The sequence below is a fragment of the Thalassophryne amazonica genome, chromosome 3 (genome assembly GCF_902500255.1).
Source record: "Thalassophryne amazonica chromosome 3, fThaAma1.1, whole genome shotgun sequence".
Lineage (NCBI taxonomy): Eukaryota > Metazoa > Chordata > Actinopteri > Batrachoidiformes > Batrachoididae > Thalassophryne > Thalassophryne amazonica.
The window spans coordinates 64,394,867-64,409,434 of NC_047105.1; the positions used below are offsets into that span (position 1 = coordinate 64,394,867).

Below are 14,568 nucleotides of genomic sequence, written 5' to 3' on the forward strand. Positions count from 1 at the left end.
AACGTGTTGCCCAAAACAGCTGATGGTTTCCAGCCTGAAAGATGCTTTAAAAACAAAAACAAAAAACAGCCAACACACACACAAAACAATCTAAAAATATTAGATTTTTAGTTTAAGTATTTTAAAACTGTAGAGCTGTAGAACTTTGAAATTTTACAGAACTGACAAACTTTAGTTTGTACTGAAAGCCAAAAATTATAATGTAGGTTTATTTTTTTAATATATTGCCAACTTATCGCTTATTTTAATGAAGAAATGGATTTACCTTGGGGGAATTCCATAACAAATATTTTATTTTTAACACTGTCTTCAGGGCGAAGTGCGCGTGTGCATGTATGAGGTTTTGAAATTACTGGAAGTTACCTTTTTACTTTCCGTGATCCACATAGAGGGCACGCACTCTAACATCCATAAAATGTCTTGTAAATCAGTTTAATCAGAGTTATCTGGTTTAAATAACTGTTTATAGATTCAGAAGTGTCTTTCTAACTTTTACAACTTTTTCTTTTCTAACGTTTTAACTTTTACAAAATACATGAAACATATTAAATTTATACAGAAATAAGCCATTTTGAGCATTTTCTGCAACATTGCATTATTGTGTTAGAACAAGCAGCAATCTGACATCACCGTGCATTTCCGCTTTTATTGGCTATTGTGCTTCCCAGCATAACTACCGCAAGTTGGGGGGGGGGCTCATATGATCTATGTCACTATCAAAGACTACGAGGTGTATTAGATAAGAAACCGACACTTTTATTATTTTTTTTTTAACTATATGGATTTGAATGACGTGCGATTACACCAATCATGCTTGAACCCTCGTGCGCATGCGTGAGTTTTTTCACGCGTGTCGGTGACGTCATTTCCCTGTGGGCAGGCCTTGAGTGAGATGTGGTTCAGCCCTCTCGGCTGAATTCCTTTGTTTCACACGCTGCTCGAGACGGCGCGCGTTGCTTTATCAAAATTTTTTCTGGACCTGTGAGGAATATCCGAGTGGACACTATTCGAGAAATTTAGCTGGTTTTCAGTGAAAAGTTTAACGGCTGAGAGATTATGGAGTGTTTCTGTCACTGTAAGGACTTCCCACGGAGCGGGACGTTGCGCAGCGCTTCCAGGCGCCGTCGTCGGCCTGTTTCGACCTGAAAACATCCCAATTTAAGGCTTAATTCACCCAGGACGTCGTGAGAGAACAGAGAAGATTCAGAAGAGGCCGGCATGAGGACTTTATGCGGACATTCCACTGTTTAAGGACATTTTTGTAATGAAAGACATGCGCGCAAATTCGCCGAATCGTTTCCATGATGACTTGGCGAATCTGTGTGCGCCGCGACAGGAAAAACACCTCCGTGTTGAAAACCATTTGTAAAATTCAGGCATTGATGGCTTTCAACAAGTGAGTAACTGAGAAATTGTTTAACAGCTTGGGCATGTTCCAGCTTGCCCGTTAAGGTTTCCAACACGGAGGTGTTTTTCCTGTCGCGACCCCCCCGCGGTCGGGTCCGGCCCGACATGCGACTCTGCCCGCACGTTCTTTCATTACAAAATGTCCGTTAACAATGGAATGGCCGAATAAACTCCTCATGCCGACTTCTTCTGAAAGTTCTCTGTTCTCTGACGACTTCCTTGGTCAACAAAGCCTGAAATGTGGAAGTTTTCAACTTGAAACGGCGAGACTTTACCGCCTCGAAGCGCAGATCGCCGTCAGGCGCCGTGGGCCGTCCTTAAAGCGACACTACCAGACCAAAATCTCTCATCAGCCATTAAAATTTTTACCGAAAACCAGCTGAATTTATCGAATGGTGTCCACTCAGTTGTGCCTTACGGTTTTTGAAAAATTTTTATAAAACAAAGCAGCAGTCTCTGAGCCATTCCTAAACAATGAAAAAACGACGAGAGGGTGGGCGACTCCTCACTCAAAGACTACCCACAGGCGAATGACGTAACCGACAGGCGCGAAAAAACTCTCGCATGCCCACGAGGGTTCAAGCATGTCTGATGTAATCACACGTGATTAAAATCCATATGGTTTTTGAAAAAAATAATAAGGTCGGATACTTTTCTAACAGACCTCGTATATGGGTTGCTGGCAAAAGCAGTTCAAGGTCATCTATTTTAATTTAATTTTTTTTTTCCTCTCAATGAAGCTGTTTTTTTTTTTTTTTCCAGACGGCGTGAATTTTGATCACATTGGCAATGTCGTATTAGGAATCTCATATTTAAAGGGTAATAAAATTTCCCCCACATTACCGCTGCACCCTGCACTTTGGAAACCACTGCATAAGTGTTTCCTCTAGAATTTAATTTTATTTTTAGTCCCTCAGCAGTACTTGTCTGGGGGTGCAAACCATGCACCTTTTCTACAGTGAAGCATGGTGGTTGCAGCATCATTCTGTGGGGATGTTTTTTCATGGCAGAAACTAGGAGACAAGTCAGGATTAGGGTTTGGTATCGGGAACCGGTTCTTTTTGAGAATCGTTAAATGATTTGATCCGCCAACATCAACAGCCTTTTTGTTTAACGATTCCCTTATCGGTCCTTCAGAGCGGCCGTTGTTTTTGAGGGTGTTTGTCGGGAAGATGATCATTTGTCTGCGTTGATTGCAGACCCTGCAGCGGGTCTGTAATGAACTGCTTCTGCGGCGCAGCTCTGCTATGAAGCTTGAAGCAATGAAGCAGTGCTCCGACACGTTGCTTCTTTTCGCTGCTTTTCAGAAGCGGCAAAACCGCTTCTCAACCTGTCTCAAAGCCATTAAAATATATCAACCATGAGTCATTTTTGTGCAGATTAAAGTCACTAACTGGGACTCCTGTATTGTTGCGAGAAAGAAACGAGAATCATCATCCCTTCCATTCACACAGCTCCGAATGCTCTGCGGCTCTCTGCTGAGTCAAGTTAGAGTGTGGTTAGAATGAATAACTTAAAAGCAGCTTTCCGGTTAACTCAAATGACACCTCTTTCCAAATGTTGTAATACAGACAATAAACTGCAATCGATCAAAACTGTTTTTCCTCCCAAAATGAGATGTCCTGCGCTGAGGTGCTGCAAAGAGGAATGGGCAAAACCTCCCCAAAGATAGGTGCACCAAGCTTGTGGCATCATATTCCAGAAGACTTTAGGCTGTAAAATACTGTTTTTCATATTGTCATTATAGGGTTTTGTGGGTAGAATTTTGAGGGGAAAAATAAATTTACTCTGTTTTGGAATAAAGCTGTAATATAACAAAATGTGGAAAAACAGTAAAGTGCTGTAAGTACCTTCTGGATGCTCTGTAATTAAGTGAGCTCTGTAAAGAAGACTTTCTTCTCAGTGCTTCAGTGCTGATGCCATTTTATTGTGGCCATTGACAACACATGCAAAGAGGATTGTATCGGCTGCCACTGCTATTTAAACCGTTGTAAAACAATTGACTACAATTTGCTGAGTATTGGACCCTGAGTGGTACTGATATAACCTGGATACTGGAAGAATCTGAGAGCTCACATTTCATTTGCTCTGGCAGATAAGTCTGGCCCCTTTCCCAGTTAAACACGTTTCCACCTGGCCACCAAGGACACCTGAGAGAACTCTGAAGGCGGTATAGCTGTGTGAATATGATTGGAGAAAGCAGTGCAACCTTAACTTTTTCTACCGCAAAGGCAATAATTTTATTTCCAGTGTGTAATTATTCAGCAAGTTGTATTCCTGAAGATTAATTTTATGTTGAATAAGTGGCATACCCTGTTAATCAAATATGTTAACGCTCATACCTGATGCTGAAGATTTACGTTTTAGCTCTCTGTCAGATGTGTATACAGAATTATTATGAAACTCAACACCTCAAAAGCCTGTGGATCCGCCCCTCTGCAGTCTGTATGCAGCTGCGGAACAGAAAAGAAGAGGAAGAGAGTTTGTTGGCTGTTCCTATCGACTCCACCTTATCAAACAGGGAGACAGACGTGCACGTTGATGACCCAAGAGAGACTTGTTGCATATTTAAAGTGAAGCAGTGTGTTTGTGTATTTTTTAAAGCACACACTGTGCTGCATGTTGATCCCCTGGCTGCTCGCTCTTCTTCTCAGATGAAGAGGACACGAGCACTTTAAGTGAATCAAGTTTAACTGACTATCACAAAAAATGCTTTATCTGACTGATTTTTACCTGAGGCTGTTGAATATGGTCATCGGGTATTGCCAAGGCTTTGCGTCCGTCTGTCTGTGCTCAGCATAGCTACAGTCTTCATATTCACAGGAATTTTTGGGACACAGACCTTGGACAAGTTCAAAGATAGCTAACCTTGACATATTTTGAGAGGTTAAAAAGTCACATTCTATTTAAATCTATTTTGATTTTGAGTGTCGGGGGTAACAGCCAATCAGAGTAGAGCTGCACCGTGACATCAGTGACTGGCCTCTCCAAAACTACTTTATTTTGTGTATTTATATACATGTTTCAATTATTACGTAAATGTGAGCAAGAAATAAACACTTCTAAAACTGAAAATGCCATTTTTGGAACCTAATAACACCTCTTATGCTGCGTTCACACCGGGCACGATCAGACACCACAAATTTGTGGGGGTCACGTGGCGATGGACGCCCCACCATCGCCGGGTGTGTCACTCTGCTTTCGCTGTGAAAATTTGCCCCACTGTATCATCAGATAGGAGAAGCTTCCATTCCGCTCGCCAGCTCCGGTTGTCCGTCAAGTTAACATGACGGACCTTGATCACACGGAGCGAGTTGTGGAAAGCTCCCCATTCGGGGAGTATCATCATTTGCTGCAGGAGCTGCATCTAGATGACGGGACCCAGTTTGAGGACCTCCTGTCCCGTTCACACGCGCACATGTAAACAATTAAAAAAAAAAACAAAAAAAACTCTGCTGCTTGCTGTGGGGCTGCTCCTCGTTCTTCCTAAAAAAACTCTGTCATAATTGTGTTTAGAAACCAGTCACCATTTTTTTTTATTATACATCTGTGTAGTTAATAAGTAAAAGTAATCTTCATGGACGATTCACTCGCGCACGCACGTAAAAAAAAAAAAAAACAAACTCCGCTCCCCCTCCTGTGGGGCTGCTGCTCGCTCTTCCCCCAAAAACTCTGTCATAATTGTGTTTAGAAACCAGTCACCATTTGCTTTATTATACATCTGTGTAGTTAATAAGTAAAATAATCTCCACGGATGAGTCGTTGCGCGTGCATGTAAAAAAAAAAAAAAACCTCTGTTCCCCGCTGCTGCAGGGCTGCTGCTCGCTCCAAAAACTCTGTCATAATTGTGAAATAAAGGACAAAAGAGACATGCGCTGCGCGTCTTGGCAACAAAACGTGTCCTTCCATAGGGATTACATGGCAACCTATCGCTGCTGTCACTCACGTCGTGCCCGGTGTGAATGCGGCTTTAAGGATGTGATGATATGCTTTTCCCACAATTCGATTCTCTCACAATTTTCTTGGGTGCCGATCTGATTTAAATTGCAGTTTTTACAATATTGACGATTTTTGTGATTCTTAGTTTAGCTTTCTTAATACCACTGAATAAGTTGCATAATGATGTCTACAGACTATATGAGGAGGCATATTTCCCTCCAAAAAATGTAAAGAGGTGTCATTTGATTTAAAAACGGTGATTCGCCTTGAAGTTGTTTAATTCCAGCCAAACTCTAATTTGACTCAAGTGGGGTAGCATTTGGAGCTGTGCAAACGGAACAGAAAACAATTCTCATTTCTTGCCTGCAACAAGACAAGAGTACCAGTTAGTGACTTTAATCCACACAAAAGGGTTCAGGATTGGCATTTTTAAATGGCTTTGAGAGGGTTTAAGAAGTGGACTTGACGCTTCTGAAAAGCAGCGAAGCAAAGAACCAACAAAGCAGTAGGTTGGAGCACTGCTTCGTTGGTTCAAGCTTCGAAGCGGAGCTGTTACAGAAATGATTGATTACAGACCCGAAGCACCGTCTGCAATCAACGTAGAGAAATGAGCCTGTGAGCGACAGACTCTTCGGAAAAAAAACAACTGCATTAACGTGCGATTAAAAAATTGTTGGCATTAATTAATTGTTGCATTTACATGATAATAACGCATTAACTTGCCCAGCCCTAATTGTAATATAAACAAACAACTACAACCAAACAACCCCCCCCCCCCCCCCAAAAAAATGAGACGTCCTCCATTCTTTATGAATTACATCCTGACATGCAGCACAGTTGGCTGCATGAGCTCACCTCAGGGTCAATGGAGTTGAATTTGTCTCATTTATACCAGAAAGGAAATGCATTTGGCAAAAACTACAGATTTTGTTTATTTATATTTATATCCAGAGGTGTAGGATCCACCATGCACAGATTTTGTTTTTCTATTTATGTCCAGAGATCAAGGATCCAGTGACTAGTTTCCTTTGCTTTAAAGCCCTATTCCCACCGAATAATGAAGGATGAATAATGAGCCACGTAACATGTTTTTTGTTTGTTCTTTTGTTGTTGTTGTTGTTGGTTGTTTGTTTTTTTGGTAGGAGTCCAGTTATTCGACAATTGTGGAAGAATAGTGAATCTTAGAGGCAGAATATTCAGCTAACGAGGCTCATTTTTTTGAGCGTGGTGCTAATTTCAAGAAGTTCAAAATTTAGCAACAACAGCGTGGGGCAGTTTGTTTACGAGATACGAGGATAAAAAGGATTTTAGAGGCATGTTTGTGGTGAGGATGAGGCTGTTAAAAGCCCATTATCCCACCACCTGGCAGCTACGAGGACAGACAAGCTATTTTGGACAGGCTATTTTGGCTCCACCCTCTCATGCACTTTGTGACAGTTCCACCTCCTCTGTGCACTGGACACTGTATAAAAAATAATTATTTTGTAGCAGATTAATCATTTTCTGTCAGAGTTTAGATGTTGAAAACACCTAATCATTGCATGTTTATTCCTCCTTTATAAGCAGCTGTAAAAGTATGTTTATGATAGATTTAACGTCTCGTTATAATCAATCAGATGAGTTGCACTGTGGTGTGCACTGGCGCAGTCGCTTGCACTCAAGATGAGCATTTACGCAGAACGCGAGCGCACAAAAGAGCGATCTTGCAGACAATAATGGACGAACACAAAGTTAAAAGTTGGATCACCAGTGTCAAAATAACTGTAAGACGTAGAAGAAATAAAGCCAGGGAGAAGCGCAGAGGTGACTGTCCAGGAACCCGTGGTTCGGTTCTAGCTGGTCTGGTTATGGATGTGTTTTGTGAGGGGGGTCCACACAGTTGCGGGTGTATATAATGCAGCCACCTCGTTGTGGTGTCTTTTTTTTTTTTTTGGTGGGGGGGGTCATAGAGACCTGGGTGAACACACAGAACTGCTGGGTGAACACACAGAACTGCTGCATTTAATGACTCTGGAACACAGGTGAACAGCAGCCTGGTGCAGGGATGCGCACACGGGCCAGACTGTTCAGGAGTGGCTTTTTTGGACTGCGTTTAAAAAAAATGTGACAACATCTTGAATGGATCTACATGGATCATATGTGGCTTGACGTGGCTCATATGCGGCGATACGAGCCATTCGAGGCTGGACGGGGCTCAAATGACAGGTCAGTCGTGGCTCATTAGCGGCTGATACCTGGCACATGTGAGGTACTTAGAGGCTTCTTCACAGCGGATACATGATAGATTTATACGTGGATCATTATTTGAATTATTGTATGGTATGTGATTTTGCCAACTTCTGATTGACCCATTCGCCATATTCTGAGCTGTACCACATGCTGAGTTGACCGCTGGTGGACTGAGTTGACCGCTGGTGGAGCCGAGTACACCTCGCATGCAGCGTAGCGCTAGCCAATCGAGTGACACCTTCTATCAATAACGACCAATCAGATAACGCGATACAATGCCTACTTTGGCCCGCTTCGAGTTGTGTCGTCATGACAACGCCGTGTACACAATGCAGTAAAAACTAAGGGCACAGAAAAAAAACGCTGCTGGCTGCAGCAGCTCCTCAGTCTTCTCTCACAAATGTGTTTAAATACAGTCCATAAAAGTCCTGCTCACAGACTGATTGCTAGAGACGGGACATGCCAACGCTCAGTAAAAAGTCCGGACATCTCCACATTTACTCACAGATGGTTCGTGCGCGCGTGCATCTCGCGGTCAAAGTAAGAAAGATAAACTATAACAGAACTCAGAGCACAGACCTGCAGCTCAGCACAGAACAAATATAAACTAGAAGATAAATCAGAGTGCACAGTCTGTCTGTGTATATGTCTGTGAGTAATACTTACCTTTTATGTTAAGCTGACCTGTTATGGTCTTCTGAAACAGTTATAGTTGTATAGAAAACTTAAAAATGGGAGCGATGCTAACACATTTGCCTGTCTATGGCATTTCAATGTTAAGCTAGCATTAAGCTGTTCACCAGTCAGCATTTTTTAACCTTTATTTAACCAAGTTAGCCCCATTGAGATCAAGATCTCTTTTCAACACATTTGCCTGGCTCTGTGTTAGGGTTGGGGTATCAGAACCCGATACCAAAGTAATTTGCGGATCGGAATTTCCCGGTCCAACCTGCAGGATTTTCCGATGCTGGAGAGAATCCACATCTGTGAAACCTGTCTCGTGCTCTCTGCTCTGTTTACTGCTGAGCTGGAGGAAAGGAGGGGAGGGGGGAAGTTTCTGAGCTAATGGCGAGCTGTTTGTTCCACAGACAGTCGAGGGTTTTAAGCCACAGATAATGGCAAATTTTGATGTGGCTCTCAGGTTCAAATGGTTTGTGCCGCCAAGCAAAGATTTTCCGAAAAATGAACTGAATTGTTACTGAAAAATCAGCTGCTTCAACGTCCTGAGGCTGTGAAACAGCAACTTAGAGCGCAGCTGAGGAGGACAGCTGAACAGAGATTCTCTCTCTCTCTCTCTCTCTCTCTCCCTCTCTCTCCCCCTCCACTGAATGGGAAAATTCTCCATTAAAATCCTTCAGTATTAATCATGAGTTACTCACATGAGCACCACTGATGATACATTTAGAAATTTAGAGTTTATTTTGCAGTTGTTCAGGCTTCATGTTTGCTCAGCAGGAAAACTGTGAGCGAGGGAGAGACAGAGAGCGAGCGAGGGAGAGAGGACTTTTTCTTTTCTTTTTTGCTCCACCACTTTGACAAGGTAAATGTATGTTTCAATTGAATTGAGAGAGAGGCTGAGGGAGAGGACCTAATTTTAAATTTTTATTGTAACTTGCTTTGACAATGTAAACATATGTTTCCCATATCAATAAAGCTCCAATGAAATTGAGAAGGTGAGAGACACAGACAGAGGACTTGTTAACTCTTAACTCTTGCTTTGACAATGTAGATGTCTCCCATATCAGTAAGGTTCATTGAAATTGAAAATTGAGGAGGAGAGAGACAGAGTGTGCTGTCTTGTCTCTTTAAGTCTATAAAATAAGGTTGCAAGAGTCTATAAAAAAATAAAAGTACTTAATTCTTTCACTAAAACATCAAATCTAGGCTTCCATCTTAGATACACCTTTTGGCAAATTGTAGCTCCACTTTCAGGTGTCTTTTTTAAGAAAATCCTCATAAATCAGCAATAATGATAATAATATTAAAGCAAACAGTTCTGGTATCGGATCAGAAATGTATCGGCAGATATCCAAATTCAGGTATCGGGATCAGATCGGAATGAAAAATTGTGGATCGTGCATCCCTAATTTGTGTACTGTATAAAAATTAATGACTCTGCGTTTGTTGACGTAAAAGAGTCAAATGCATTTCAAATTTTCATTTATTTCTATTTCTGTGTTGTAGTTTCACAGTGATCCTCACAGTAAACATCTCAAAGTTACCTGCTAACTCCTGGATGTTTACTAATGGACCTGTTTAACTATCTTCCAAGCTAGAAAACTGCTGCATTGTAGTAATCGTGGAGCAGATAACTGTAACAATTGTTCATTTCTAGAAACAAGCACCAAAATTGACGCACACAATCCTTAGACATTAGTCTTTTGAAAAAACTGAGTATGGACTTGAATTTTCAATAAGCAGCCAGGTAGGGGTCAATTGAAGAATTGGGGTCAAAATTTAAAAATGTTCCAGCCGTATTGAAAGCTATGCATTATGTGTCTGATCACAAAGATTCCAGAAAGGCATAGTTTGGGCTGTCTATGATTGAATGTTATGCGGTAAAACATTAAGAATGGTGACAAAGGTCAATTTCAGTTTTTGCAGGGGTCAGAAGTTAAAGTTGCTCCAATTTTGGTAAAAAGTGGTGCAAATTATTGGTTGAACTAATAGGATTAATAAAGAGAATAGTTTTGACTGTGTTGAATGTTTGGTCTGCAAGGTAAAGGTCAGCCAATGTCGATGTCCATTGGATTCTATGGCATGTGACATATGTTACCCTGTAATGTGATAACTAAGCATGACACAAGGTGCAAACTATTCCTTTTTAAAACTACCACCCAATAATTTACATCACGTTTTACAATATTTGGAGCAGCTTTAACTTTTGACCCCTGTACAAACTAAAGCTGGCCTTTACTATTCTTGAAGTTTTTACCCCATAACTCCATAACATTCAGTCATAGGTAGTCCAAACTATACTATACTATACTAACTATACTTTTTAGAATATTTATGTTCAGACAAATAATGCAGTATAGTTTTCAATATGATTGGAGCATTTTTAAATTTTGACCCTTGTGTAATTTTTCAATTGACCCTTTCCTGGCCGCCTATTGAAAATTCAAGTGGAAACTCAGTTTTTTTCAAAAGAGCAATGTTTAAGGAGTATTTGTGCCAACTTTGGTGCTTGTTTCACCGTTTGAAGGATTCCTCTGTAAATATTCTATTATCTGTTGCGCTATAAGGGTAGAATACTACTAGAGTGATTTTGAATAAGGAAAATTGTGTGTGTGTGTGTGGGGGGGGGGGGGGGGTTCTCACCAAAATGGGTGCTGCAGTCACTGCAAATTTGTCTGAAATAAGCTCAGATTGCATCTCAGAGCTTCGAGAATTCAAAAACTTTCTTTGGGGGAGCATGCCCCCAGACCCCAACTTGTAATTTTGGGTTTCAGCTTTTTTTGTTTTTCACCACTTTCATCTCTTTTTTTTTTTTTTAATCAAAGTTGTTAAAAGCACATCTTAAATTAAATCCCCACCCAACACCCTGTGGGCGTTCTGTTGCACAGAGGCACTCATTCAGTTGTTCTTAAATGTGTGTGCTTGCGTAAAAGAACTCTGCACTTTGAAAAATTCTGCCTGGGTTTGGGTGAAGGTTGGCTGTGGGCCCAGTCCACACCCATGGCTGAGTTTGCATCGGACAGGCTTTTCTTGTGTGTGTGTGGGGGGTGTCATGGTACACAGAAGTCACGGTTTGATTCTTATTTCTATATAGATTACACAGTGTGGTATGAGTTCAGTTTTTTAATGTACAGTATCTTTAGTCTGTGCAGTAGAGAGCTGCTGTCAGACACTTTAGCATTGAGATAACTTTTTTCATTAAATGTTTGAGTTGATTGCATCTCTTTCATTTGTGTTAGGATGAATTTACTGTGCAGAATGCTTTTTGTTTGGTTGTCTCCCCCCCGGTCGCACACCGTATGGAGCCAGACTCCCTTCAATATTTTGTCTGTTTTAAGTTTTTTATTTTTTGCGCAAATGACGGCATCTCATAAAACCTCACTCTGTGCAGATTTGAAATCATTGTATGCAGTGTCACTATTTGGCGGCCATCTCATCCATGAAATTCTACACTAATTCATATAACACGTCAACTTTGTTTATAAATTGGTGACACCTAAACTCGAATGCAAACTGGTCTCATACTGGGACAGTGGTTCAACAGCAAATGTGAGACCAGTAGTGAGATTCATAGGGTAAGCCAATTCCATTTATGAGGTCTATCAGAAAAGTATCCTACCTTTTTATTTTTTTAAAAAACTATATGGATTTGAATGACGTGCGATTACACCAATCATGCTTGAACCCTCATGCGCATGCGTGAGTTTTGTCATGCGTGTCGGTGACGTCATTTCCCTGTGGGCAGGCCTTGAGTGAGATGTGGTCCTGCCCTCTCGGCTGAATTCCTTTTTCACACGCTGCTCGAGACGGCGCGTGTTGCTTTATCAAAATTTTTTCTGGACCTGTGAGGAATATCCGAGTGGACACTATTCGAGAAATTAATCTGGTTTTCGGTGAAAAGTTTAACGGCTGATGAGAGATTATGGGGTGTTTCTGTCGGTGTAAGGACTTCCCACGGAGCGGGACGTCACGCAGCGCTTCCAGGCACTGTCGTCGGCCTGTTTCGATCTGAAAACATCCTAATTTAAGGCTTAATTCACCCAGGACATCGTGAGAGAACAGAGAAGATTCAGAAAAGGCCGGCATGAGGACTTTATGCGACATTCCACTGTTTAAGGACATTTTGTAATGAAAGACGTGCGCGCAAATTCGCCGAGTCGTTTCCGTGACGACTCGGCGAATCTGTGTGCGTCGCGACAGGAAAAACACCTCCGTGTTGAAAACCATTTGTAAAATTCAAGCGGCTTTTGATGGCTTTCAACAAGTGAGTAACTGAGAAATTGTTTAACAGCTTGGGCATGTTCCAACTTGCCTGTTAAGGTTTCCAACGGAGGTGTTTTTCCTGTCGCGACCCCCCGCGGTCGGGTCCAGCCCGACATGCGACTCTGCCCGCACGTTCTTTCATTACAAAATGTCCGTTAACAATTGAATGTCCGAATAAACTCCTCATGCGGACTTCTTCTGAAAGTTCTCTGTTCTCTGACGACTTCCTGGGTCAACAGAGCCTGAAATGTGGACGTTTTTAACTTGAAACGGCGAGACGCTGCCGCCTCGAACCGCAGATCGCCGTCAGGCACCATGGGCCATCCTTACGGTGACACTACCAGACCAAAATCTCTCATCAGACGTTCAAATTTTTACTGAAAACCAGCTGAATTTATCGAATGGTGTCCACTCAGTTGTGCCTTACAGTTTTGAAAAAATTTTGATCAAACAAAGCAGCAGTCTCTGAGCCATTCCTAAACAATGGAAAAAAACGACGAGAGGGTGGGCCACTCCTCACTCAAAGACTGCCCACAGGCGAATGACGTAACCGACAGGCGTGAAAAAACTCTTGCATGCCCACGATGGTTCAAGCATGTCTGATGTAATCACACGTGATTCAAATCCATATGGTTTTTGAAAAAAATAATAAGGTAGGATACTTTTCTAATAGACCTCATATGCTTCCAAACTTTCTGGGTGAAATAATCCGGTTGCTTGCTTCAGCTGCTTCTCCCGCTGTCTCCCTCTGTTTGACTTCCTCACGCACAGACAGCAGAGTGAGCAGGGCTGTGAAAACTCCGCGGGATTCCGCGGATTTCATCACGGGCAGGGTGGGGGGGGGTGTTAGTGTTGTACTCTTTAATCGTGATCATTACTGAGTTTTTAAAATGCTTATCGCAAAGCATTCTTTTTTTACGACATCATGCAAGTTTTATAAGTCCGCGGACACTGATCTGTGTGTTACAGATGCATATCAGTTTCCTCGGATCCGCGGAGTTAAAATTGCACTCAAAGCCTGGCTGTTACAACTGTCGTAAAGTGGGGCTGGTTGGTTGCTGCGGTGACACTGTGGCTCCTGTGCGAAGCTTAGCTAAACATAGCATGTGGACATCGCACACTTTTAGAACTTTCAAGTTTTTAAAAGAAGAATTTTGCTGCATGTCTGTGTCACGGAGCGACATCAGACAGAGCAAAGATGGCGAGAAAGACGATTTGAAAAAGTGTGATAAGGACAAGAATCCGTGGAATTGTTGCTGGCTTCATGAACACACCTGAAAGATAAACGGGAAAAGCGAACTTTTCTCTCTCTGGAAAATAAACATTGTGCTTTTCAAACAGGATTTCAGAAAAGATTATGTGCCTTTTTTTTTCTTTCATTACTCTAGACTTTCTTTCATTGAAAAAAAAAAAGACATTGTGGCTTTGAATGAATTTAGGCTACATGAATTTACACAACAATGTAAATTAGTTTTTATTAATGTAGACTTTTTTCATAGGAAAAAAGACACTGTGGCTTTGGGTGGATTTACAGGAATTTACACAAGAATGTGTGGCTTTTTTACTATAAGGTATGTTATTGATATTTTACCCTGATTTTTAAAATATTCTACAATCTTTAGTTGTGGTTTTTGACATGGTTTAACAGTCTTTTCAGTCTTCATGAATTTCATGTAGTTTAATTGTTCTGAGTTGATGCATAATTTGGTTTACAGTTAAAAGGAAAATCATTCCAGGTCCTACTTCCACGTCGTATTCTGTTATTTCAACATGATCATTGATGGTTCAAATGAAAGGTTGAATCTAGGATCATTTTAAATATGCACTAATTTTGAGATTTGTTCTTCCAGGAGATGTTGAAAATGTATCGGTAGATGAAAATTTAATTTGGTTTCTGGGGCCCCACAAGGCCCTAGACCCCAGCTCCTGGGGACCTGCGCCTCCCAGACCCCCTGCGAATTTTCCTCGGATTTTACAATTTTCATTTCACAGCCCTAAGTGAACAATGTGGCCATGTCTCCTGCACTGGGGAGTAAAATCACACCTCCTGCA

General features: G+C 41.5%; 1 protein-coding gene across 3 annotated transcripts in view; it reads left to right on the plus strand.

Annotated features, from left to right (window-relative positions):
- capzb (capping actin protein of muscle Z-line subunit beta) overlaps positions 1-14,568 on the plus strand; it is a 56,970-nt gene that overhangs the window by 22,433 nt on the left and 19,969 nt on the right. The gene's annotated exons all lie outside the window — the stretch shown is intronic.